Genomic DNA, 24,327 nt, shown 5'->3' on the forward strand with positions numbered 1-24,327 from the left:
TTTTATAATGCAATGGGCGATTAAAATCAAGAGCTAGAGGGCGTTGGGTAGCTCCTTTGATGGGTAGTATTAAGATGAATTGTAATGATAATTCGATAGGCAACTCGGGATGAGTTGGTTTCAGGGGGTTGTGAGAGATCATAGTGTGGAAATACTATTTTGCTATGCAGGTTCATATGGAATTACAACCGCTAATGAAGTGGAGTTGTTAGTGGTGCTCCATGGTTTGAAAATTATCAAGGAACACAGTATTCAACTTTTGCACATTGTTGAGGGGGACTCTTTGAATGTTATTAATTGATGTTACCTTATAACAAGATCCCCATGGAAATTGAGATCGGAGTGAATGTAGATCATGGATTTGGTGCACGGCATGAAAGTGACTTTTCTGCATGCGTATAGGGAGGGTAACGAGGTTGCTGATTCCTTGGCAATGAAAGGTATTGATTTGCGGACTTTGGTAATTTCGAATGATTTTGTTGTGTGAATTCCTTGTAATAGAACTATTTACATGTCTTTATAGTCTTATAGGGTAACCTTAGTTGGAGTAACAAGTTCAATGCGAGTGAGAAACAGTGTAAAACTTACAGGTAGAGTGTGCTACAATCCACTTGGACATAGAACCTCTATAGGCCCTAAGTGGAATCACCACACAATCGATGGATAAACAATGATGAGGGGGCAGTGGACCCACAAGTCCAAACATGAACCAAGCAGTAAGTCCAATTCTATGTCCATCACTGTTGCTCCACTGATCTAATGGTTATGAGACTTTTCACAGTAGATTATCAGATCAAGAGCATGTAATCTTTGGCTTATTGGATAGCAAAAAGTTTATATAAGGTTGCAACCTTAAAATGTAGAATTAAGATGCACCTTAAAAATCCATCATAAATAGTTCTTTTGATATTGGAAAACTCTCTAATTGATCATATTAACATCAAGATGTATAAATATGAAAAGAAAAATAGATTTCAAGTCTTAAAATAGTATATCTTGTAACACATTATCTGGACCGTCCATTTTCAAGATTTTCATGTGCTTATAGGTCTACTTGATTTGAACCATTTTTAGATTTTAAATTTTTTTATAATTAGATATGAAAATAGATTCTTAAGCCATCTTAATATTTATTTTACACCAAAATTATATTTATGATAGAATTCGAAGGCGTTTTAATTTGATTGTTTAAGATTGCAACCTTATGCAAACCACACCCGAATGAATACCTTATCTTTGATGCTACAAAATGGGTGCATCATCTCCAATTTGGCAATGACGTAAGCCCCACAACCTTCGCTAACTTTGTTGAGATAAACAAAGGGGTTCTTCCAACTACCTACAAAACAACAAAATTTGATAAATACTCTTTCTATGTAAAATTAAATCCATTAAAATTTAACAACTATTGTAAAATAATGACTTTTTTTGTTTTTTTGTTTTTATTATTTTTTTGAGAAATCAAGATAATGAAACCCCTCATTTCTGAAAATTATAAAAATATTCTCTCTCTCTTTATTTATTTTTTCCCCACTCATAGCACAAAAAACATCATCTTAGTTATTAAATTAAAAGAGAAAAGGATCTTAGTTATTAAAGCGAAAGATAAAAGGTTCAAGGCGGGTCTAACTACGAGGGGTTAGACCTCCTACTGGACTGCCAAAGTAAGCCTTTTTTTCTACTATCAGGCTAGGATTTCTTAAATCCGGATGGTTTTCTATTGGGTTACTCGCAGTGTTGGCAAAATCGAACCGGAACGGTTAACCAGACATGGGGCTGGGAGAGGCTAGGACCAGAATCAGACAAATTGGGCGGTTAACTGGACTTAATCAGTCTGGAAGATTTTTTTTTTTTAATAGGCCCAAAAAAATAAAAATAAAACAAGAAAAACTTAAATTAAGTGTATACTATCTTTACTATCTTGTTACCTACATTTAACTTACCCAAAAAACTTTAAAACAACTTTTTATATAAATTAATATATGAATATTATGGAGATATGCAAGACAATTTATAATTTGACATTAATTCAATTGATGGAGTTACAAAATCCAAATAACAATGACTAATAGTAATGAGAGTGGCGAGGGGGTCAGGGTACTGTTGTGTCTCGCTATCAGGGTTCACTCGGCGAAAAATCTGAGTAACGCAAAAAAGCTTTAACTTTTAACTTTCAAATTGAAAAAATCCTATGCTTATTACTGAAAAACATAAGCACTCATGTATGTTTACGCACTCCAGTTTCAAGTTTTACAAATATTTCAAGATATATGGTATCATTCTAATATGAGAGTATGGGTATACAATTATAGAGAGAAAGAGGTTTCTAGTGGAGATACAAAATGAATTTTATGTGACTGCATCACATACTCTTAGTTCAATTACCATCCCTCAGTCAACATGCATATTTTTTGTTATATATTGCACTTAAGCAAAACAAAAAAAAAACATTATCATGCAAAAAATTGAGCAAAAGAAATATAACATTAAAAAAATCGAGCAAAAAAAAATTGAGCAACATTATCATGGACCTTATTTTTTGTTAAAAAAAATATAACATTAAAGGTAGAAGAATCTATTTTTTGTCATATTCACCCAAAAATATATAGTTATTAAAAATTATAATTTTCTCAAAAAACATACATTTATTAAAAAAAATAAAAAAACACTTCTCATATTCATCGTAACACATAATTTTATATGCAAAATAATTATTTTTTAGAAAAATCGATTTCTCAAACCCCTAAAAGCGAGCCCTAAATATCTGATTTTCGATGAAATCAGGAGTTCAACATTCTGAACATCTCTGTCATCTATAAAAGCCCCCCATTTTGATCGAGAAAAATAAAAAAATGATGCCCAAGCAGCAGTTTGGCGGATTTTTCCTGAACTATTAAAGAACCAAAAAAAAGGGGCAAGAAAAATTGATTTTTGTTGAGTTTTTGTTATCAAACCTGTTCTTTTATGGAATGCAATCAATAATTTTAGTCAAATATTGTCTAAAAAATCCTAAAAGATGAAGAAAAAATAGGAAAAAAATTAAAAAAAATTCGGGATAAAACTTACATTGTTTTCTTCTATCTCAAATGAACCCTAATATCAAAATCGAGCCCGAAATCTCTAGATTTCGGTCAAATATGGAGTGTAGTAGTGTTGATATCTTTGTCATCAACAAAATCCCTCTATTTTGATGGAGAAAAACTCAAAAAAGAGGCCAAAATCTTTAAATTGGTAGATTTCTCACATAACTTTGAAGCATACCCAAATAATGGCCAATAAAATGGAATTTCGGTGCTATTTTGATCTCAAATCCATTGATTTATAGATTAAAACCAAAAATTTTGATCAATTATTAGCTGCAAAAGCCTGTATAAGGCTGAAAATGCATGGAAAATGGAATCAAATGTTCAATCAAATAATGACCCCTATCAAAATAATGGCCATTATACGTTATTCCTCGTTTTTTAAACTAACCAGACTGGTTTGCCAAAAAACTGACCGGATTAATATAAAAATGGTCGGTTCGAATAGATATCGACTGGTTTTGGACCAGATCTTTCTTGAGGTATTTCATGTACATGCTAGAACACCAAAACCTGCCCTAACTGGAGTTAGAACCCTAGCGGTTTCAATCTAACCGACCGGTTTTGTGAACACTAGTTACTCAGACATAGTCCGAGTTACTCGGCCCGGCCCATGGCCAAGTTCGTGCATAAAATCCAAAAAAGAAAAAGTTTATATGGTGCCGAGGCTCTAAACAATCAAATTAGATCCCATCTCAAAAATTTCACTAGAGGTTGTTTTGATACTCAAATATCCTCAAATTGATCATCTCATCATCAAAATGCATGGTCATGAGAAAATATTGGATTTCAAGTTTTGGAAATAGTTGATCTTGTGCCGCATTTTTTACTGTCAATATACAAGATTTTCAAGTTTTCATAGATCTACACTACTTTTGAAGCTTTAAATTTTATAATTAAAAATAAAATACATTTTAAAGCTATCACATAAAATTTCAGTATTAAAACTATATTTCTCGACGCTATTTGAAGGTGCACTTTACTTTAATTGTCTAGAGCCTCAGCACTATGCAAACTGCACCCATCTAAAAGAACGAAAGTGGCTTACTTTCACCCAAACTATTGCTTTCACATGTTTGATAACACAAAACTTAAAAGAAAGTCTGGACTCTCTCCTTCCCAAATCCCAATTATACTATTCACTTTAAGCAACTTGCCGCAAATCGGGGAGGGCGTGCGGCCACTTTCCGTGAAAGTATTTACTCAAAACAAAAAAAAGGCTTTCGATGAAAGTCAGGACCCTCCCGCTCTAAGGAGAAGCCCTGAAGCCCTTTCTAACGTGAAACCCTTTTCAAAAATCCACTCGCAGAGAAGAAGAAAACTCACGCTCACAGCTGCTGCCCTCTGCAAACCCTAGGTTGAAGAAGATAAAGGGACTCGCTCACAGTTCGCTCCATCGCCATCATCACAGAGTAGGAACCCCAAATCAGTGAGTTTGTTTTTTTTTAATGTTTATTATGATGATAAACCCCAAATGACTGCAGTAATAAATTTTTTTTTTTCTACGATTTTTTCTGATAAAGCCCAAATCAATTAGATGATGGTTTTTTTTAGCTTTGGCTCATAAACCCCAAATCAGTGAGTTAACTCACTGATAAACCCCAAATTAGTGAGTTAATATTTTATTTTTTGCTGCTACTTTTGATTATTTATGGATGAGCTTCGATTTTTCTCTTTTTTTTTAATTTTCTATTTTCTGCTGGTTATTTGTATCATATTACCATTATGTTTGGGTTATGTTTGCGCATTTCAACACCTCAAATGTTTTTTCGTCTATGGATTTTACGTATATAAACCAGTTGTTTACTTCTGAACTACCGTAAGTTGAAACCCTTTTTTGTGGTGGGCATGCACAACATGTTGTGTTCTATGATTAATTTATTGAGTTCTCAAACCTCCGTTGATGCTTACTGTTGTTTTCAATACATTCCTCGGTTCCAAGTCATGCCAAATGATACTTTGGTCATTTGAGCCTGAATTTGTTTTGGATTTGAGTTTTGATTCTTTTGAATGATGCATATGATTTTATGAAGTAATGTAAGTGATACTGAATGCAAGCTGCTGTCTTTTGTTAATTGAAGTGATGAGGGCCCATGTATTGGTTTCTCTTTGGATTTCTTGTGTTGAGCCATTTGAGTATGTAATTACTGTACTAGTTTGTGAAGGTCTTGATATTTGTTGCTCTACATTGGTGTTATGAGTTGCAATTAAATATATGGGATTGATCATGGAATAAATCCAGAACGTCTTACTAAATAATGACTTTACTACTTTACTGCTTTGTGCTTCATGATTAATTTGTTGAGTTCTCAAACCTCCATTGATTGCTTACTGTTATTACCAGGTCTTGAAGGCTGCTTGTGCATTGAGTGAAATTTTGATATTTAGAAAATCAATTTTGTTCAATATTTGTGTACATATTGTTATTCCTTGAATCTATTTACATGTTAGGTATTATATTGGATGAATCGAAGGAACCTTTTTTAATTACAAAATGTCTTTAAAAAACTGCATTTCGCATATCATATCAATGAAATACATAATGAACAGTATTACAAATAGTTTCCAAGTTTCCCATTGCCAAAGAGGTGAAATTACCAACATCACAGTTTATCAAACTAGGGTTTCTGGCTTTCACCCTACCAATTTTCACCTGCATAGCATAATCTAGGAAAGTCAGCCGTAGGGGTGATTCCCAAGAAACTAGGAAAGGCAGTTGTAGGGGTGATTCCTAGGGAGATTGTAATGGAAGTTATCAAAAGCTACCTAAAATCCCTCGCTTTCTCTCTCTAAACTGCAACTATACTCCTCGTGAGACTCACGCGCGATGTTCTCTCGCTTCATCCTCAGACCAAATGTCCTTCTTCTTATAACCCTAATATCGGCAACTCCAAACCCTAGCTTCCCCTCACGACATGTAATCTCCCACCACAAACTCTATCAATCTCCTCTCCCCAACCTTGCGAAGCTATGCTCAACCCATGGAAGCAATGGATCAAACAGTGACGACGAAGAAGGCGAGAAGAGCAAAACCGCAAACCGGTGGAGCCTTTCACCAGAAAATGGCAATGAAAAATGGGATATTTTCAATGAGAAGGATGACGATGCAGGGTTTAAGGGCCTTGCAAGCCTTGGTGGCGAGGAGGAGAGAGAAAACTCTATTGGTTTACAGAGAGAAAGTCAAATGGGACTATAGAGAGAAAGTTATGAAGGTGAAAAATGGTCGATTTTTGGGGTGGAAAAAGATGTGCTTAATGATCTTGCAGGTTTAAGGGGTGAAGAGGAGAGAGGATTTCATGGTGGAATGGAGAGAGAAAGAGGTGAGGGTTTAGAGAGAGAAAGCGATGAAGAAAAGAAATGGTCAGTTTCAGGAGTTGAAGAAGATATATTCAAAGAAGTCGACAAAGAGTTTGGATCAAAGGGAAAAGATGATGAATGGGAAACAGCAGAGGGTTTCGAGCCATGGAGCTTTGACGAAGGGGAAGAGGGCAAGGGCATGGAGGGAATTTCAGAGAAAGATGGAGACAAAATGGAGCCAGAGTTGAGTGAGGCTGATAAACTGTTGGAGGAGGAGGAAAAGGGGCTATCTGTAGTGCTCAAAGGTATATTTTTATTTTTTCTTGCCTAGGTTTTCGGTTACTATTCTATATTTTTCCTTTTATGTATATATACCCTGTTAATTAAGTGCCTTTTTTTTTTGGATCATCAATTGGTTGGTTGATTGGTGGACTTTTTAAGACTATTTTTTTGTATGATCATTGCTGTTTTTAAGTTTGGGTGTTTTTATTATTAATTAGAAAGCTTTGGTGATTTGTTAGGTATACTCAATACTGGTTAGGCTTAGTATGATTGCTGTAGTCCTTTATTTATTTGTGCTTTGTGTAATTGTTGCCAATAATGTCATCCATTTTTTCTTAAAGAGTTACCTTCCGTTTTGTGATTGTTGGTATTTTCTTTCACCTTTATTACCATTCTTGCAACTTTTGATTCAAATCCATATATTGGTAAGTCATTGGCTTTGGTATTACAATAAATGAGTTTTTCTGCTCAAGCTTGGTGTTATTTTTTAATATGAAACACTCATACACATAAAAATAGATTGACAACACTATACATACATATAAATGGCACTAAATAACTTTTCAAAAAGAAATAGCATTATTCATATATTATTTAGTCTTACATACATATAAATTATACCATATGCATTTTAAATAAAAAACTAATAACGATATCGTCGTTATTCTTATTATTTGAAGGGCATGGATGTTCATATGTTTTCACCCTTTTTTGGATGGTCCAACAATTCCATTAAACAATGGAGCAAATACATGAAACACATCCTGTTTAAAACGTGGGCAAACATAGTGCTGCGTTTTCTTGATAAGCAGGGGGCAGAAAGGGCGTACCCTTGAATAGCAAAGCAGGCCAAGCTATTTCCTCTGACACTCCTAATTTTAAGTTGCAGTAAACAGAGCTATTTGTTAATAAATGATCTGTCCAAACTGGGCCTATATCTAAAATTTATATCTATCTATCTATCTGTCTATCAAATATATGGAAATATATACAAAGAGACCATTTACTTTTGGTATAAGGAGGTCACAGTCACTATTGTCGATCAGATTTCATATCGGATTGTTTTAAGAGTGTCATTCACTAAACTCAAAGTTCATAAAAAAAAAGAAAAAAAGAAAAAAAGAAAAAAAGAAAAAAAGAAAAAAAGAAAAAAAGAAAAAAAGAAAAAAAGAAAAAAAGAAAAAAAGAAAAAAAGAAAAAAAGAAAAAAAGAAAAAAAGAAAAAAAGAAAAAAAGAAAAAAAGAAAAAAAGAAAAAAAGAAAAAAAGAAAAAAAGAAAAAAAGAAAAAAAGAAAAAAAGAAAAAAAGAAAAAAAGAAAAAAAGAAAAAAAGAAATTGAACTTCGTAACACACCCCAGGCTTATCCAATTTGAAATCTAATGGCTAGGAATAAGAATGAACTCCTTATTCTCAAAGATAAGTGTTCATTCCTATGAACAACCGCTAAAAAAGCAAAATTTGAAAACACAACCCAGAAAAATGTTTCTTTAGCTTAATTAAATAGGTCGTCTATTTTGGTGATATGCTTAGATCTAGGCCTTAGAAGGACTTTTTCCCCTTTCCAAACCTTTTAGATGGCTCTATTATCATTGGATGAACAATGTTAAAAAGGCAAAAATGATTTTGAGATCATAAAGGCCTGGATCTTGAAATTTACCAAATGGATGGTCTAGATAATTGTTGAAGGGGGGCTCATTTTGATAGGGTGATAGTTAAATTTTATTTTATTTGGATTGATTCTTGGGATGAAGAGAGGGTGTGTGTAATTTTTTGAGGGTCATACAAATCAGTCCCATATATATATATATATTATGGTGTCAACCTTGCATTATAATAGAAGTATGGTGCATCTAAAAGATCCACTCGAAAAGATTGTTATGACTTTGAAAAACACTACAATTGATGATCATCTTGAGCTCGAAATGTATGGATACTAAAAAAATGGATTTCAAGTTCTAAAATTAGTGCATATTGTAACGCATTATCTAGGCCATACATTTTCAGAGTTTTAAGTGTTTATGGATCACTCGATTCAAACTATTTGGTGCTTTAAATTTCTTAATTGGGGGTAGAAATAGACTTTTAGGCCATTGTTAGGATTTCCAGCACTGGAATTACATGTTTTAATAAGACTTAGAGGTGGCCTTACTTTGATTGTTTAAGTTTTACACCTTATACAAACCACCCCCACAAACATACACACGCACAAATTTCTAAGACACAAACTGCGACCGCATCATGCGTTATGCGCTGGGCAGCGCATTGAAAATCACCGCATCAGAGCCACATCCCGCATCAGCCGCATAATTTTTCACCATTTTTTTTCAAAACTGTACCTGTCGGGTAGGGGTAGTAAGGCCATTTTGACTTTAAAATTGGGGCCAAGGGTTTGTGGGGGTGGGGAGGGTGGGGGGTATTAAACCCCCCAAACAACAATTTTCAGCCACGTCCATGGCGTTTATGTGATCGATTGGATAAAAATCATCGATCTAGTCTGTTAACTGCCCACAAACGATTTTTATTTCTCTTTGAAATTGCTATTTTCATGGACTTTTGTTTCTCTAGTGAATTTTTTATTTCATCTTCATGGACTTTTAGTTTGTAGTATCTTGTAACTTTAAAGTTCTTGGTTGAAGATTTGTGCTTATTCATGTTGATTGTTGAATGTTTTTTGAAGCTAGTTTCTAGTTTCTATCAGGGGATAGTGGATACAGAATCTCCAACAGCTAATACTTTTGGAGTTAATGAATAAACTAAATACTTACTATCACATGTATCACCTCCATATTTTTTTCTATGCATTAACCTAGTTTTTAAAAAAAATTTAATCCTTTTTTTATATTTATTAACCGCATTGCTGCGATGCACCTGCATTCGGACTGCGTCGAGCCGCACCGGCCCCCTCACCGCTTTCGGTCGCATTCCGCATTTTAAAACACTGGCTCTTAAAGGAATAGATCTAAAATGAAGGACCTACCTCTACGGAATTTTCTCTCGCCTGTAGAAATCGGTTTTCTCTCTTTTTCCCTTGTTTGAGATTGTTCCTAGGGTTCAAGAGAGTGTATGTGCAAAAATTGGGTTCAAACAGAGGCCCCTAGATATATTTTTTATAAGGTTTTGGGCTGAAGATAATGCTGTAGAAATTAGCTCATGGAAATACGGTGTGTGTGTGTGTGTGCGTGTGTGCGTGCGCGCACATATATTATGTATATCTCAGCATTACATAGTTTAGTAGTACTTGTATATTTATTACCTTTTGTTTTGCAGTTTGTACGTGTATATTGCATTATATGTGTAGATGCAAACTATGAAATAAAATTTCATCGTTAGATTTCATTTGACATTCATGGTTTTTCTTAATAACATTCCACCAGGGCATGCTTAAAATTGATCCAATTTCAATCCGTTTGATACTTGTAACAAGTTTCAATATGTTTATTATGGCACAAACATTATATCATTTGTATGGATTTCACCTTCCCAAAATGAAATCATTGAGAGTTGTCATACTGCCTTATTCATGGTTCAGTTAAACTTGTTCATGGTCACGGGACAATACTCCATAGGATCCTCATGATGGGCATCTTTCCTATTGTTTGTTCATCCTATCTCTTTCAGCTTATTACGAGTATCATTTGGTTGACTGGCCTCATCACATGATGATGGTGACTTGATATGCTCATATCTTCCATTAGCACCATCTAGACAATCCCCTATTCACAACTACCCTCTATGGCTTTTGGTTGGTGGGTTCCATTATTAATAACCTAAGGTTCATATGAAATGCTAAGCTCAGGTGAGGGGTTCCATTGGTTGTCAAGAGGGGCATTTCCTTCTCTACCAATCAAGTGAACCAACAGTGTGGAAACTCGTAATCAAGATTCCTGGATTATACTTCTCTAGATGCCTTCTGAACTGCGTAGACTGTAGTTGTCCACATATACTGACTTGCTGACCTTGTCATAGATGAATTTTTCCAGTCTCAGTTACTACCAAAAGCAAAGTTTGTCATGATCAAAACCTTAATGAACATTTGTTTCAATTCTAGGTATATCTACTGCAACTCCCAACATTGTTACTATGATAGCATTGCAAATAGAAGGTAGTTATGCATTCTATATTTAGGAAAAAATGGTATATTGGAGACAATAATATAAATTGTTCTTTATTGAATAAAGCAATCACACAATCATCGTTTTAACTTCTGTATGGATGTTCAAGTGCAACTGTTTCCTTTGACATTGATGGTCTTCCAGGACATGCATTCCCCCTTTATAGATGTTTTAATGCAATTGCTTATCTCCTTTGACATTTGTAGTTTGCCAAAATTTTGTTCCAAGACATGCATTCCCCCTTTGTGGCTTATGTATGTTTGTCGATGGCCTTGCGTGGGAACCCAATATTAATTTGTATTTTACGACAAATGTCCTCAAAAGATGTGTTCCATTGGCTCCTTGCTCTTTTGAACCTCAAAATTTTCTATTGACATATTATTATTTCAACTTCACTGCCAAGATTTGAATATGCAATTTTATTAGTACTACAATCATTTGATATTGATGTTGTCTTTCCATTTTAAAGGAATGCTTTGCAGTGATGATATCGAATAGAGCGATCATCATCATCATCATTGTCAGCGCCTTTTCCCAACTATTTGGAGTTGGCTATATGAATCCTGGTCAGCGATTCTGCTCTATTGAGGACCATGTCCTTTTAAGCCTACCCCTTATCCTTTTTTAGCCTTCCATTTAAACCAACTCACAACTCCTAACAGGTGTTGTACTGGGTCTGCCTTGCGCATGGCTAGCCCACCTGTCTACTTTGTCTCATCTTATTGCCTATTGGTACCACACCTAAATTCTCCCAAATGTATTCATTTTGAATTCTATCCCTACTTATCTTGCCACTCATCCATCTCAACATCCTCATTCTATGGATATGTTGTTTCTTGACCTCCCAACATTCTGCTCCATAAAGCAAAGCTGGTCTCACAATTGTCCTATAGAACTTGCGCTTCAGTTTTATTGGTATGCGACAATCATATAACACTCCAGTTGCACATCTTCACCTCGCCCACTTAGCTCTAATTCAATGTGCGACACCTTCCTCAATCTCTCTATTTCTTTGGATTATTGACCCAAGATATCGGAAGTGCGCTCTTTTTAGTATTTCTTGGCCGTCAATCTTAACGACTTCCTCATCTCTACTCCTATTATTATTATTAAACTTGCATTCCATAGTCCGGCTAATTTTAAAATCTCTAGCCTTAATATCTCACTCCATATGTGCTCCTTTTTACTAGATTTACCACTTATGATTTACATAGTCATTGTATTATCAACTTGCAGACATCAAAGACGGACACCTTCTTCAATTTGAATTTTGCAGTGATGTGTGATTTCGAAAATTTAGTTTCTCTAGCCATATGGCACTATCCGTATCCACATGCTTTTGTCATCAAGGGCCCATTTGGATAGTTGGATATGCATGTCCTCGGGAGATGCCTATCCTGGAATTGACATCTCTTGGAATTGGCTTCTCTTAGAATATGAGTGTTTGTTGTTTGAAATAGCATCTGATAAGAGACCTAAAAGATGCATGTCCACTGTTTGGATTATATTAATACTATTGTATTATAATAATTGTTATAAATAATTATTATATTATTTTTTTGGTGGAATACACATCTCCATGTTTTGGCCTCAAAAGATGGATACAGATATCCACACGGATATTTCTAGATTGCATCCAAACTGCAAAAATGCCTGGTGTCCATGGAGATGAGTCTTCTAGAGATCCATTTCCAGGTATCTGTATCAGGCCTAAGTTTGATTCCTACTTGTGATTATGGTGGAAGCTTGTCTTTTTCATGTGGGGCTAGATGCTTTGGAGTTCTCACCGACCTTCTAAGATTAAACCAATGTAGTGTGCATCTGCCATGACACATGATGCTGAAAATAATTGTCTTATCTTCTTCGTTAGATAGGTAGTTGGATTATCAGTTGTCAGTCGCAGAAACTTCTCCTCCCTGCATTTGTGATTTCCTTGTCCTGTATTTCAAATAATTAAGAGAAGTTCTCAACATGATATGAGGGACACAATTCATCTGGGAAATTAACTGAGAAGTTTGCCTGTGATCCCTCTTTTTTATAATCGTAGAAGTTATCTTCATCCAAATATTTCGAACAATGTGCATGTCTATATCTTGTATCTTCCACAAGGCCTTGATCTTGTCGAGATAAAATATTGACTCCTTGTATTCCTCATCCAGTGTTCGTTTTTCATGCTCATACAGCTCACCCTGGGATTCAAAGGTATAATTTATAATGCAGTCAATCTTGAGTCCAATAATGGGAATGACCCTGCTAAATGGTATTGCTGTAATTTTAGAACCATTTTGCAATGGATTGACACCTCATCTTCTTATATGTTCCTCCATACCCCTCCCCCCAACCCCAAAACAAAAAGAAAAACCCATATAAAAACGGAAAGAAGATGAAAAATAAAGACAACCACACACGAAGACAATGTCCTTCAATCTTTTTTGTTGTAGGGATCTACCATGTAAGATCTTCTGTTGACCATTTAGGAGATAGGCTCAATTAGTTGCTACTTGACTTTCATCTGTTGTAGCTTCTGAATCAGATTGTTTAATGAATTTCGTTAACAATTTGAAAAAAACAGGAGTATGCCCAGGTTTCTGCATTTATGTCTCAACTCACAAGTCATGTCTCAACCCTTCAAATATCTCCTTTATTAGCAAAGTTCTCTTCTTTTTTTTTTGACATGGTTACATACGAATGGAACTTGAGACGTTGGGCTATTAAAACCTAGCCTCTGCCATCTAGACCCACGCCCTTTTCATTTATTAGCAAAGCTCTCTTTGGGATGTCTAAATTACAATAAGCATGTGCTCCTTGATTCCTCTGGCTAGGGCTACAGTAATGACTGTTATACGCTATAGCAAAGCTTATTACACGAATAGGTCATTCATAACCCTTTTGGGAATAAGGTAATAACTCTTGTAATAAGTACTTCAATCATCCTCTTTTGGCTGTGGAATTAGTCCAAAATGTCCTATTTCACAATCTCCCGGAATACCTGGAAGAAAGCTCCATTGAAAACATTTGGTTCAAATTGCATTTTCTCTTGCCATATATTGAACATTGCTTGCTTCAAAGTGAAACTCAACATCTTATTGAACTCGTACTTTTCAACTTGTTAATTCAGCCACCTTTGCCTCTTGATTTCTTCTTACTTTTGCTTGGTGTTGTAAATTTGGCAAATCTTCTCCTTAGCACTACTGGATAAGCTTCTTATTTCTATCCCCATGTTGGCATGTATATTATCATATTGTATGAAGTGATCGTGGTTAAAGTTTAGTGTTTTTCATACTGTTGATTACTATCTGGCTAAAACTAAATATCCTTGTCTTATATTATTTTGGCAGGCAAACTGTAGCCAAATAGCTAAAGAAAAAAATAAGGGAGTTGGTATTAGATGGGTGCATGTTGGGTACTTAGGAGGTTTTGGGCAGTGATTAAAATCCCTGACTTGGCTTGGACTCGCCAGGTCACAAGCCTGAGTCAGATTCCTACTCGGCCTGGTCCGCGGTCCAACACTGCAAGTCCCTGTAAAAAATACACAGAGGGGGTGTGAGTCTGTGAGATCACCCAAGTCTCAGTGTTTTTTATCTGGGGCTGGGTCAGAGTGACTCTGGCATGTCCGAGCTTGAGTCACTGATTTTTTAATCACTGGTTTTGAGAGAGAACATTTATAACCATGCTGTATATAAAATGAACGATATGCTTGTTGTTACAACTAAGTGGTAATAGCTGTTTGTAACTGCATTAATATAATGTGGAGAATTAATTTAAGGCAATGAGAGTGGTTTGCATCAAATTTTAACTCTTGATAAGAGCTAAAAAGAACTAAATGCTAATGGAGTGTAGACTGCAGACATGTGCTTTCTCCATTAAAACCCTACCCTTGAAGTTTATAGCATTGTGTGTTTAATGATTAACATAACATTTTGTTAATGAATTGTACGATTATAATAACATTTTGTTGATTGTCTTCTTTTTCAAATGACAGGTCCTGATCGTGCATTTGGAGACCTGATTGCTGCTTCAGGAATCACAGAGGTTATGCTTGATAGCTTGATTGCCCTAAAGGACTTGGAAGGCATTGAGGGATTACCACCTCTTAGTGAGATTGAGGATGCCTGCCTGGCAAAAAGTGAAAAGAAATCCCCTAGATTTGAAATGGAGCGCCAAAAACAGGAAGAAATAGCTAAATCATATGTAAGAGAAGTTGATGAAAAAGGAAGGGCATATGGTACTGGAAGGAGGAAATGTAGCATAGCTCGTGTTTGGGTTCAACCTGGTGATGGAAAATTTATTGTCAATGACAAGCAATTCGATGTTTATTTTCCAATCCTCGGCCATCGTATTGATCTTCTGAAACCATTTGTTGAGACCAAGACTCTGGGTCTTTGGGATGTGAAGTGAACTGTGACAGGAGGTGGTGTATCAGGTAAGCATTTGTAGAGAGTTGATGTATATTGAAAGGGTTTGTAGATGGCTTTTTAATGAATTTAACCATTTAAATAGTGTCTTTTTAATGAATTTAACCATTTAAATCATGGCTTATCGTGTATGATACACCATAGGAACATCCACTATATGCATCCCTGATGATTAGCTGTACCTGGTGATGTCAATGAACTTGTCTCCAATATCTACCTTCTGCAGCTTTTGATGCATATTCCTGCAGGGTACATATATGATGTGCCATTGGTGCATGATATACTTAAATAATTTCGGGATGCCAAGTTTCTCTTGTTATTTAATCTGATATGCTATTCCACCTACTGTTTAGGAAGATGATAAACTTCCAGATTGTAGTTTAGTTTGTCAATATTCTCATTTAATACAACTATTGATAAAAACTACTATCACTTGATTCTCTTTTGTTGTTGCCACTAGAATTGTACAGGATGGTAGTGATAGTGATATTGACATGGCTACCACAAAGATACTAATACACCAACCATATCATTGACATCTCATCGATTTTAACATGCAATAGTGCCCACAGATAATAAAATACTAACTGCAATATCGGATGTTGCCTAACCTTTTTTGAAAAATTTAGAGAGTATGAAATATTAGATAGACAAAAAAGCTAAAATTAGTTGTTATTTTTAACAATTCCAAACTACAACCCATTTTAATAACAATTAGAAACTACTTAAGAACATCATCAACACAGCGCACTTCTGGTTGCACAATGCTTGCAAAAGCAAATCCATAGCTAAGATTGGACTGATTACAGGGGTTCTCTAGATGGGAACTATTCTTCTACTCCTTGAAATGCATACCAGGTGTATACATCTTCTTTTGGGGGTGAGAACTTGTACAACATGATGTGGGAATGCATAGTTTTAAAAAGCGAACCGCCCAGCGCCTAGGCGGTCCAGAAGGCCTGGGCGATGCGCCCAGGTCTAGGTGGCCAAACTAGGCGGATATCCTTGGGCGCCTGCCTAGGTGCCCGGGAACCCCCCTAGGTGCCTGCCTAGGCGGCTGGGCCTGGACCCCACTCAGGGGTGGAAATGCGGCTCACTGAGGGTATTTATGAGTCATTTTTTTAATACGAAAGGGGAAAAATTGTGGGTTTTAGGTTTATCTGAAATCTAAAACCCATTAGAGGCTATTTTAGAGAGAGAAAACCCAATTTTTTTTTTTACTAGGCTGCCCAGGTTTTGGGCGCCCGCCTAAGCGCTGGGCGGCCTGGACCCCCCCAACCGCATAGGTGCCACCTAGCACTTTTTGAAACATTGTGTGAATGTGTGCACACACGTGCTCTTAATCATTGATAAACATTTTCTTTTCTGCTAAAAGCTGTAATTGATAAACATGAATATGTGAGAAAACGCTGTTTGAAATTGTATTCAAGTACATACATTAAATTAAAAGGTTTAAACAGGTTTTGTCAATTGCTACTACTTGCTAGGAAATGCCATTTTGATGAGATGATGAAAGCAGTAGAGTTCCTTGAAAGATATGGCAATCACCATGAAACATTTTCTTTCAAACGAGAAGCTTATTTCCCCATTGTGGGAACATGTTACTTTATTATCTTAAATTAATTCAGTTCGAATCCGTAACACCAACACCAAACCCATCAAGCCCTCCACTAGGCTACTCTTCTTGCTGGCCTAAGTTATAGGAATAAAAAGTTGAATTAAAAGCCAACTGATAAATTGAAAGTTTCACAAGAATGGAGAAGACAATATTAGAACATGATGAGAGAGTGATTCAAGTGAAAAATGATGAATTTTGAGCTGGTCTTATATATGTGGAAGATTGTTGAGCCGAAGCCTTGGACTTGGGCATTTGAATTTCAATTGTCTGATGGCTGAGGACCAGTCCACATATTCATTATCTCTTTAAGGTGGGGGGGAAGAAAAGAAAATGAGTAGCCATACCCATGAAGATACATGTGGGGTTAATGCTTTAACCTCTATATGTTTTCTTCTATAGATGTCGGCAGCATAAGTCGTCCTAAGAGAGGTTCATGCTATCATTGATAGGCTAATTAAGGATTACTGAGGGCTTGGATTTATTGTATTTTTCTTCTGTCATGTTTGTTGCTGAATAATCTATTTTTTCCTTAGATTGTTGTTATTTGACCAATTATTATTTGTTGAAAACAAATGGAGTCATATTTGGCATGAGTGCACTGATATAACTTAAATCTGCTTAGGCTCATTAATGTGATATTTGCATGAACGTATTTTTTCCAATGTGTAAGTTTGATTGTTTCTCTTTCTCACATCCCTTGCCTTAAATTTAATGGGAAACTAGATATTTAGACATATTCAAACACAAGGCCTGCTACTCACTAGTAGAGAAGGCGATGCTTGAGTTAAATTCTTTACTTGATAAGAATTTATGAGTCTCCTATAGAATATTTGCATTAGAGGTTGAGGCTCCCTTCCTTTCTTTACCATTGCAGGTCAAGCTGGAGCCATTCGTCTTGGAATAAGCAGAGCTTTGCAAAATTGGGAACCTGAGCTCCAGTCATATCTCAGATCAAGTAAGTTCTCCCTGTTCAAAGTCCATGATCATGTGTATTTGCATGTGTGTCTATGGCGGTTTTACTGCTGTGAACTTTGATATTGTTTTCCAATATGAGACTCAAAAGTACTCTGTTTGCCAATGCAAACCATTTGAGCTTAATCATTTGGGAAAGGGCAAATCTCAAGATTCCTATTTGGATGTATGTGTGTGTGTGGGGGGGAGAGAGAGGGAGAGGGAGAGGGAGAGGGAGAGGGAGAGGTTGAGGGAGAGAGAGAGAGAGAGAGAGAGAGAGAGAAAGAGAGAGAGATCCATTAAAAAATCCACTGCAAAATAAACTAAATAATTGGTGTTCTTGCACATGCTTGTGTGTGTGGACGTGCAGAGGAACATGCGCATGCGCACACACAGAGAGGGAGCCTGTTCACTTTGTGCTGACATGTTGTATTTGCATTTTTGCAGCTGGGCTTCTTACCAGAGACCCACGTGTAGTGGAAAGAAAAAAGCCCGGGAAGGCCAAGACGAGAGAGTTTTCAGTGGGTTAACGGTGAAGAAAGAGTATGCAGATTGCCTCCTCATATTTATCTGCCTTCATTTTTGTTTCTCAATCCAATTTTGTAGCCAAAGTATACAATGTCAGCATGTCATAATAATAATAATAATAAAAATGTGATTCTGTTTTGTGTTTTTACTTTTTTCTAGTTCTATAATTTACATTGAGTCCCATTGTTGTTGAACTAACTAATTGTGATATCTGAATGGAAGCCATGGCCATAGCACCATGAATTTTCTATTCCAATTATATTTCTGATAAACTTACAATTAACTTTGAAACATGGTTTGGGTTTGGATATTATAACAAAAATAGCAGCATTTATAATGTGATGCTCTAGGCAGGTAACAAGTGGGTCAAAAAGAAAACAATCCATATGACAAATAACAACCATATTTCCATTATAATGGCTGCTAGATAGTCACTTAAGGCTTGTGACAGCAGCTTCTGCTCTGACTGCAACTTTGGGCCATCTGTTGATGGAACCTAGAGATCTTCAATTTTTGCAGTTCAAAATTTCACTTTTTTATAGAATTACTCACAACATGAATTAAGATATAATTGCAAAACTTAGGTCATAAAAATCCACTTAAAGTGTGTGTTGGGGCTTCAGTCAATGCTGCAGAAATGCCAGCCCCTTCAATGACTAACAGATTTTTCATTTTTAACATCTAAAAATTCATTTTTTAGAATTATTTACTAAAAGAATTAAGATTTGTTTGCAAAATTTAGGTCCTAAAAGTCTTTTTGAAGTGGTTTCTAGGCCTTCAGTCTACGCTGTAGAAATGCCAGCCTTCTTCATTTCATATGTAATTTTTCATTTTTCTGCAATGCATACAGTTATTATTGTGTGTGCATTGCAGGGTCTGACCCATTGATGGATGTTGATCAATCTGTGACCATGCTGTTTCCATGATTTATGAGTAGTATGGGGAATCCAGGAATAATATCAAAGTAGTTTGGGCTTGCGAAAATTGTCACTGTTTATACTATTAATTAGGGGACTAATCATATGCAATTCAAGTACACCATGTTACGGTGTATAAGGCTTTAGGACCATCTCTTCAAGTCGATTGACTTTTTCAACTTGAAGCTATATATCTTTTTGCCCTCTCTCTATCCCCATTACTTGAGAAAATTTGTAAAGCGGGGTTCAACTCGTATAGCTTTAGCTGATGTTTTCGAAATGATTCATCATAACAGTTTCGACATAGAGCAAAAAAGCTATGCCTATGTGAAATTGGGGGTATGTTTTTCAGCTTATTTTTAGGATGAGTTTGTCTGAATTTATTTCACTGAAAGTGTCAAATTTGGGTCCAGTTTTGACTAGGAGTTCTAGTTACATTAAGTTCTAGTTACATTAGATTCATGATTAGGATGTCTAAATAAAGTTATAAATGGGGTTTAAGGCAGGGTTTTGGTTCAGAGTTTAATTGTTTTTCAGATATATTTTTTGCTTGAATTCTGCTGAGCCATTTGAAGCTAGGCTTGTTAGCTTCTTTTCTAATTGCAATCAAGTCATCAGTTGTTCTTTTATTAATCTTCTCGAATTCGTTTTGGCACGAATTTGCATCAGGAGGGGTAGCAAATGAGTGGGGACAGAAGTCTTGCATGTCCTACCAGCCACCGTTGACATGGCTGAAGGCAGTGGTTAAGTGGATCTGAGGGAGCAGGTTGTTGGTGATGATGTTTGCGAACTACCATTTACCCCTTGACTGGCTCAATTCGACCATTGGTCATGATTGTGTGGTCGTTGGGCTTGTGGTCCTTACCATTGACTTGGAGTTCTGAGCTCTGCTGCAAAAATCAATTGTTTACTGTTTATGTGAATTGGTAAAGGGGAAAGACTAGTCGTGTATGTGGAACATGATTGATTTGGGTGTGGCAGATGGATATGGTGTCTTTACATCTTGACATGGATTATAATGGATCGTGGGGGAAGGGTACTAAAGGATCTGGAGTTGATATTCAGAAACTTCGGACAATTGCCTCCTATCCTCAGTGGATGGTTTCTTGGTGTCAGGAGTGAAGTGGGACGCCTTGAACTTGTAGCCAAATCTTGTGTGTATGGGTGGCCCCTAGGTTGCCAGACTGGGGTATAAGAGGCGGAGTTTCTCCTCCAATGGATAGGCTCTTAAGAGACAAAAGCTTTGGTGGGTAGTGTTTTAGATAGAACGGAGAAAAGGATGCCTCCACCTGTGAGTAATCTACAAGAAAGCTGGTGGACCTCAAAGTTTGCCGTGCTCAGCGTTATATACCTTTTATATCGTGGGGGGTGGAATAATCTCACAAGGGCTTTAAGTATTTGGTGTTGAAGTCTCCCTTCAAGGACGATGTTGCGTTTGTTGGCCAAGTGGCTGACTTCAAGCATGGTTGATGGGGAGGGTTTGGCTGTTCAGTGGGGATGAACTGGAAGGGTCTTTACTGGGATAAGGTTGAATAAGGTGAATGCAGTTTTGGTAGATCTGGGGAGAGATTTCACCATGGGAGTTATGTGCTGTTGAAGAGGTTTGAGGGCATGCAGATTGTCCCTTCTTTACCTCAGATGAGAGGAGAGGGGTTTGGGGGGATGCTAGTCTTGGGAGCTTTTCTGATGGGTCTAAAGGCTGGAGAATAGAGATATAGAAGAACAGAGATGTGCCATGGAGGAGATCTCAGGACACTAGCAGAGGCTCCGCCTTACTCCAACTTTCCTAACACTCTCACTCATATTTTCTCATAGTTTAGAAACAGAGGTTTCATTTAGTGAGATGTCGCTGTGTGTGCAAACTGGTAAGTAAAGGGGGCAGGAATCATAAGAATTAATGAAATGAATCTGGCGCTGTTAGCTAAATGGTGATCGAGTTTGGCACTGAATCATCTCACGTCTGGAAACAAGTAATCGAGAGCAAATATGGGAGAGAGAACTCAGGATGGTTTGTGAAACTATATTGTGGAGACTGCTAGACTTGGGGATGGAGAGAGACTGATGGGGTGAAATTTCATTTAGAGTTTGTTTTCTCGTGTTAATTTCACTGTGTATTTTTACCCAGGATATGTTCATTTGAGTAATATGTTGGGATGTCATTTCATGGGTATGGCAGAGGCTTAAAATGGAAGTGGCAGAACAGAAGGCCAAAAAGATATCTAGGTACCATGCCATCCTCTGTTAGAGATCTTAATCGTCAAATAAGTTTGTGCATGTTTTTGCGAGATTATGATTGAGCTGCTTAAGGAAGTCTGGATCCTAAAAGCTCCATAGGTGCAATAAGGAGTACTGGAGTGATCTTTCGTATTATTCTTTCTAGCAATCACAGATGTTTCTAAGAGGGGAGAAAGGAGAGAACATAACTTAGGAGTTTCCAAAAATTGGGAAACATCTTTGAGGTCAATGACATTTTGAACTTGTATATCATAAACTTAAATTGTGCATATATGGAGGCTAACAAAGTGGCTAATAGGTTGAACTTTTTGGGCATTATTAGGAACAACATAAGGATTTGGGATGATATGCCCCTGTAGAATCTCTCCTAGCTCGATTGTAATTTGCTTTCTTGCTTTCCATGAGTTCTATCAGTATCCATTGCAAGAATGTAGAGCCTATGACACAAACTCTTCATTCACAGCTGCTTGAACCTTATTATCACATGCCTGCGCCGACGATACTTTTTTTTCACATTGCGATATTAGAAAATGTTATGTTATCAATTATACTTACTTAATTTTAGGGTTTCTTCTGACATTCATTATGCGATGTTGAGATAGATGAGTGGCAAGATAAGAAAGGATATAATTAGAAATGAGTACATTTGGGAGAATTTAGGTGTGGCACCAATAGGCGATAAGATGAGAGAAAGTAGACGGGTTGACCATATGCAGCGTAGACCCAGTACAGTACCTGTTAGGAGGTGCAAGTTAGTTCAAGTGGAAGGCTCAAAATGGGTGAGAGGTAGGCCCAAAAGGACATGGTTGGAAGTAGTAAGAATAGATATGAGAACTTATAGCCTCATTGAGGGTATGGCTTTTGATAGAGCAGAATGGCTGATCAGAATTCGTGTAGCCGACCCTAATTAGTTGGAAAAAGGTTCTGATGATGATGATGATTCGACATTCATTCTACCTGTTATATTATTTGGTCATTTACTTGAGTTATGTGCAAATACTGAAATACTTTTAAATAGTTTAAAGGACTCTGTTCCAGGAGATCAAATTTAGTGGGGTGTTAATTTTAGCCAGTTTCCAATACTTTCGCTTCCTAGCATAATCTTTGGGAACTTTTGTTTCCAACATTGTTATAATACAGATTGACCACAAGTTTTTTTTTGGGCCATTTAAGTTTGTTTTTGTTGTGGGGTGAAGGTTGAAGGCCTTGTAGGACATCAAACCTAGCATAGTTCATGCGTGCCTTTGTAAAAAGTGGACCTTTTTTGTTATTGGATATAGTTCCATTTTGTTTGTACAAAGATTATGATGGAGAACTTAAAAAGGCTCATTGCTTTGGGTTCATCCATCCCTTATCAATCTGGGATGGGGTTTCATCTATGGTTCATCTTGGTGTTATAAAGCTAGTGAAACAGAGCAGCAAAAGTCCACTGTATAAGAACCATGGATCCAGAACTTCTTTATGTGTTACCTTTCTTTATGTTGTTGTTGGGGTTGTTTCTTAAAGATCAGTCGATGTCAATGAGCTGGCATCAATTGTTAGATGAGTTATGTGGTTGGTGAATAATTAGATAATTAGAAGGGGCACATCTGTGTGTTGTATACGTCTTATGTTGAGTTTGAAGGGACTGCTGAAATATGCAAATGCATAAATATTTTATTGGATGTTACTGTTATATGTGGGGGCTGGAGTTTGTGGGTTTAGATAAAATAGTAACTCAGAATGTAGCTTGTGTTGCCAGGGAGAACTCTTTATTCACAGGACTGCACGGCCTCGTCTTCCCTATAAAGGCTTTTGTGCTATAGCGTACATTTCTGTTTTTTAGACTTGCATACATGCCAGGAAGAAAATTGGCTATAGCTTATTCATTCAGCTTCTCATTCTATTTGGCTTACACGCACTCTAGACATCACTTTTTTCTGCATTCTCGTATGGGACCATATGCTTTACCGCCTACAGGCAAAGAAACGGGTTCTCATACCCAACATCCTCCCTCCGTACTTATCCCCAGATGGTGGAAATCTGTTACTGTTCCCATTTAAAAGCAAAGGCAGCGTCATGAGCAAACAACAGCTCATCTCCACTCTCTGGGTTTGAGTACCGAACAAGATGACGCTATACTCGCTCTGAGTATAGGATATTTGCCTTCTGAGTATTCTTGCCTCCGTGTGGATCATGCATTTACGATTTTCCTTCCAATAGCCTGTCAGTATCCATCTTTCAGGCTTCTCATTAAAAAAACTTGGCATTGAAGCTGTTATCATACGTATCTACTCCAATCAAAATGATGTTATGCTATGACATGGAGGGTATGCATTTGTTTATTTCTCTAGCTAGAGCAATGCTTCGGCCAATTTGCAGAATTCGCAACTGTGTTATAGTTTGCAAACATGCAGTATGATTTTTGGTTAGAAAAGTAATTGTGGGAGATTTCAATGTCACAAAAGTTCTCCAAAATTTTGAGCTTCACACTCACCCATGGGGCCGCTCAAGCCCTGCTCGGAATTGACCGGGCCATAGAGCCCTTGGCCCAAGCCCGGTCCTGGCCCTATTAGGGTATGTTGGGCCAGCCCGGTCCAACCCGCGAGCCGTGGTTGCTTGGCCTTGGCCCAGCTTTCAGGCCACATTTTGTGTCATGGGGCTGACTGGGATTGGCCGCGGCCACCCAGCCCATTGCCAATAATGAAATCTTAGGAAAGGCACTGTTTTTTTTTTGGTCCACCCTTTTAAGAATAAGAAGCGACCAAGCTTGGTCTACCACAAATCATGGGAAAACCTATTCTCTTTCAACTTGCTCATTTACAAAACATTGCCGAAATATTAATGGAAAGGAATTTTAATAATTTACTTTTCTGTTTTTGGGAAACCGAATGCAAGATAGCTCATGGTG

The 24,327-nt window shown here is 36.8% G+C and overlaps 1 pseudogene across 1 annotated transcript; it reads left to right on the forward strand.

Annotated features, from left to right (window-relative positions):
- Positions 1–4,362: 4,362 nt before the first annotated feature.
- LOC105420724 (small ribosomal subunit protein uS9m-like) lies at positions 4,363–18,541 on the forward strand (annotated as a pseudogene). The gene is made up of 5 exons (XR_016057788.1): positions 4,363–4,512; positions 5,934–6,685; positions 14,756–15,196; positions 17,681–17,761; positions 18,205–18,541. The product of XR_016057788.1 is annotated as a small ribosomal subunit protein uS9m-like (transcript).
- The last annotated feature ends 5,786 nt before the right edge of the window (positions 18,542–24,327 follow it).

The sequence above is a fragment of the Amborella trichopoda genome, chromosome 6, assembly GCF_054954075.1.
Source record: "Amborella trichopoda isolate Santa Cruz 75 chromosome 6, AtrichopodaSantaCruz75HAP2 v2.0, whole genome shotgun sequence".
In the NCBI taxonomy this organism is placed as follows: Eukaryota; Viridiplantae; Streptophyta; class Magnoliopsida; order Amborellales; family Amborellaceae; genus Amborella; species Amborella trichopoda.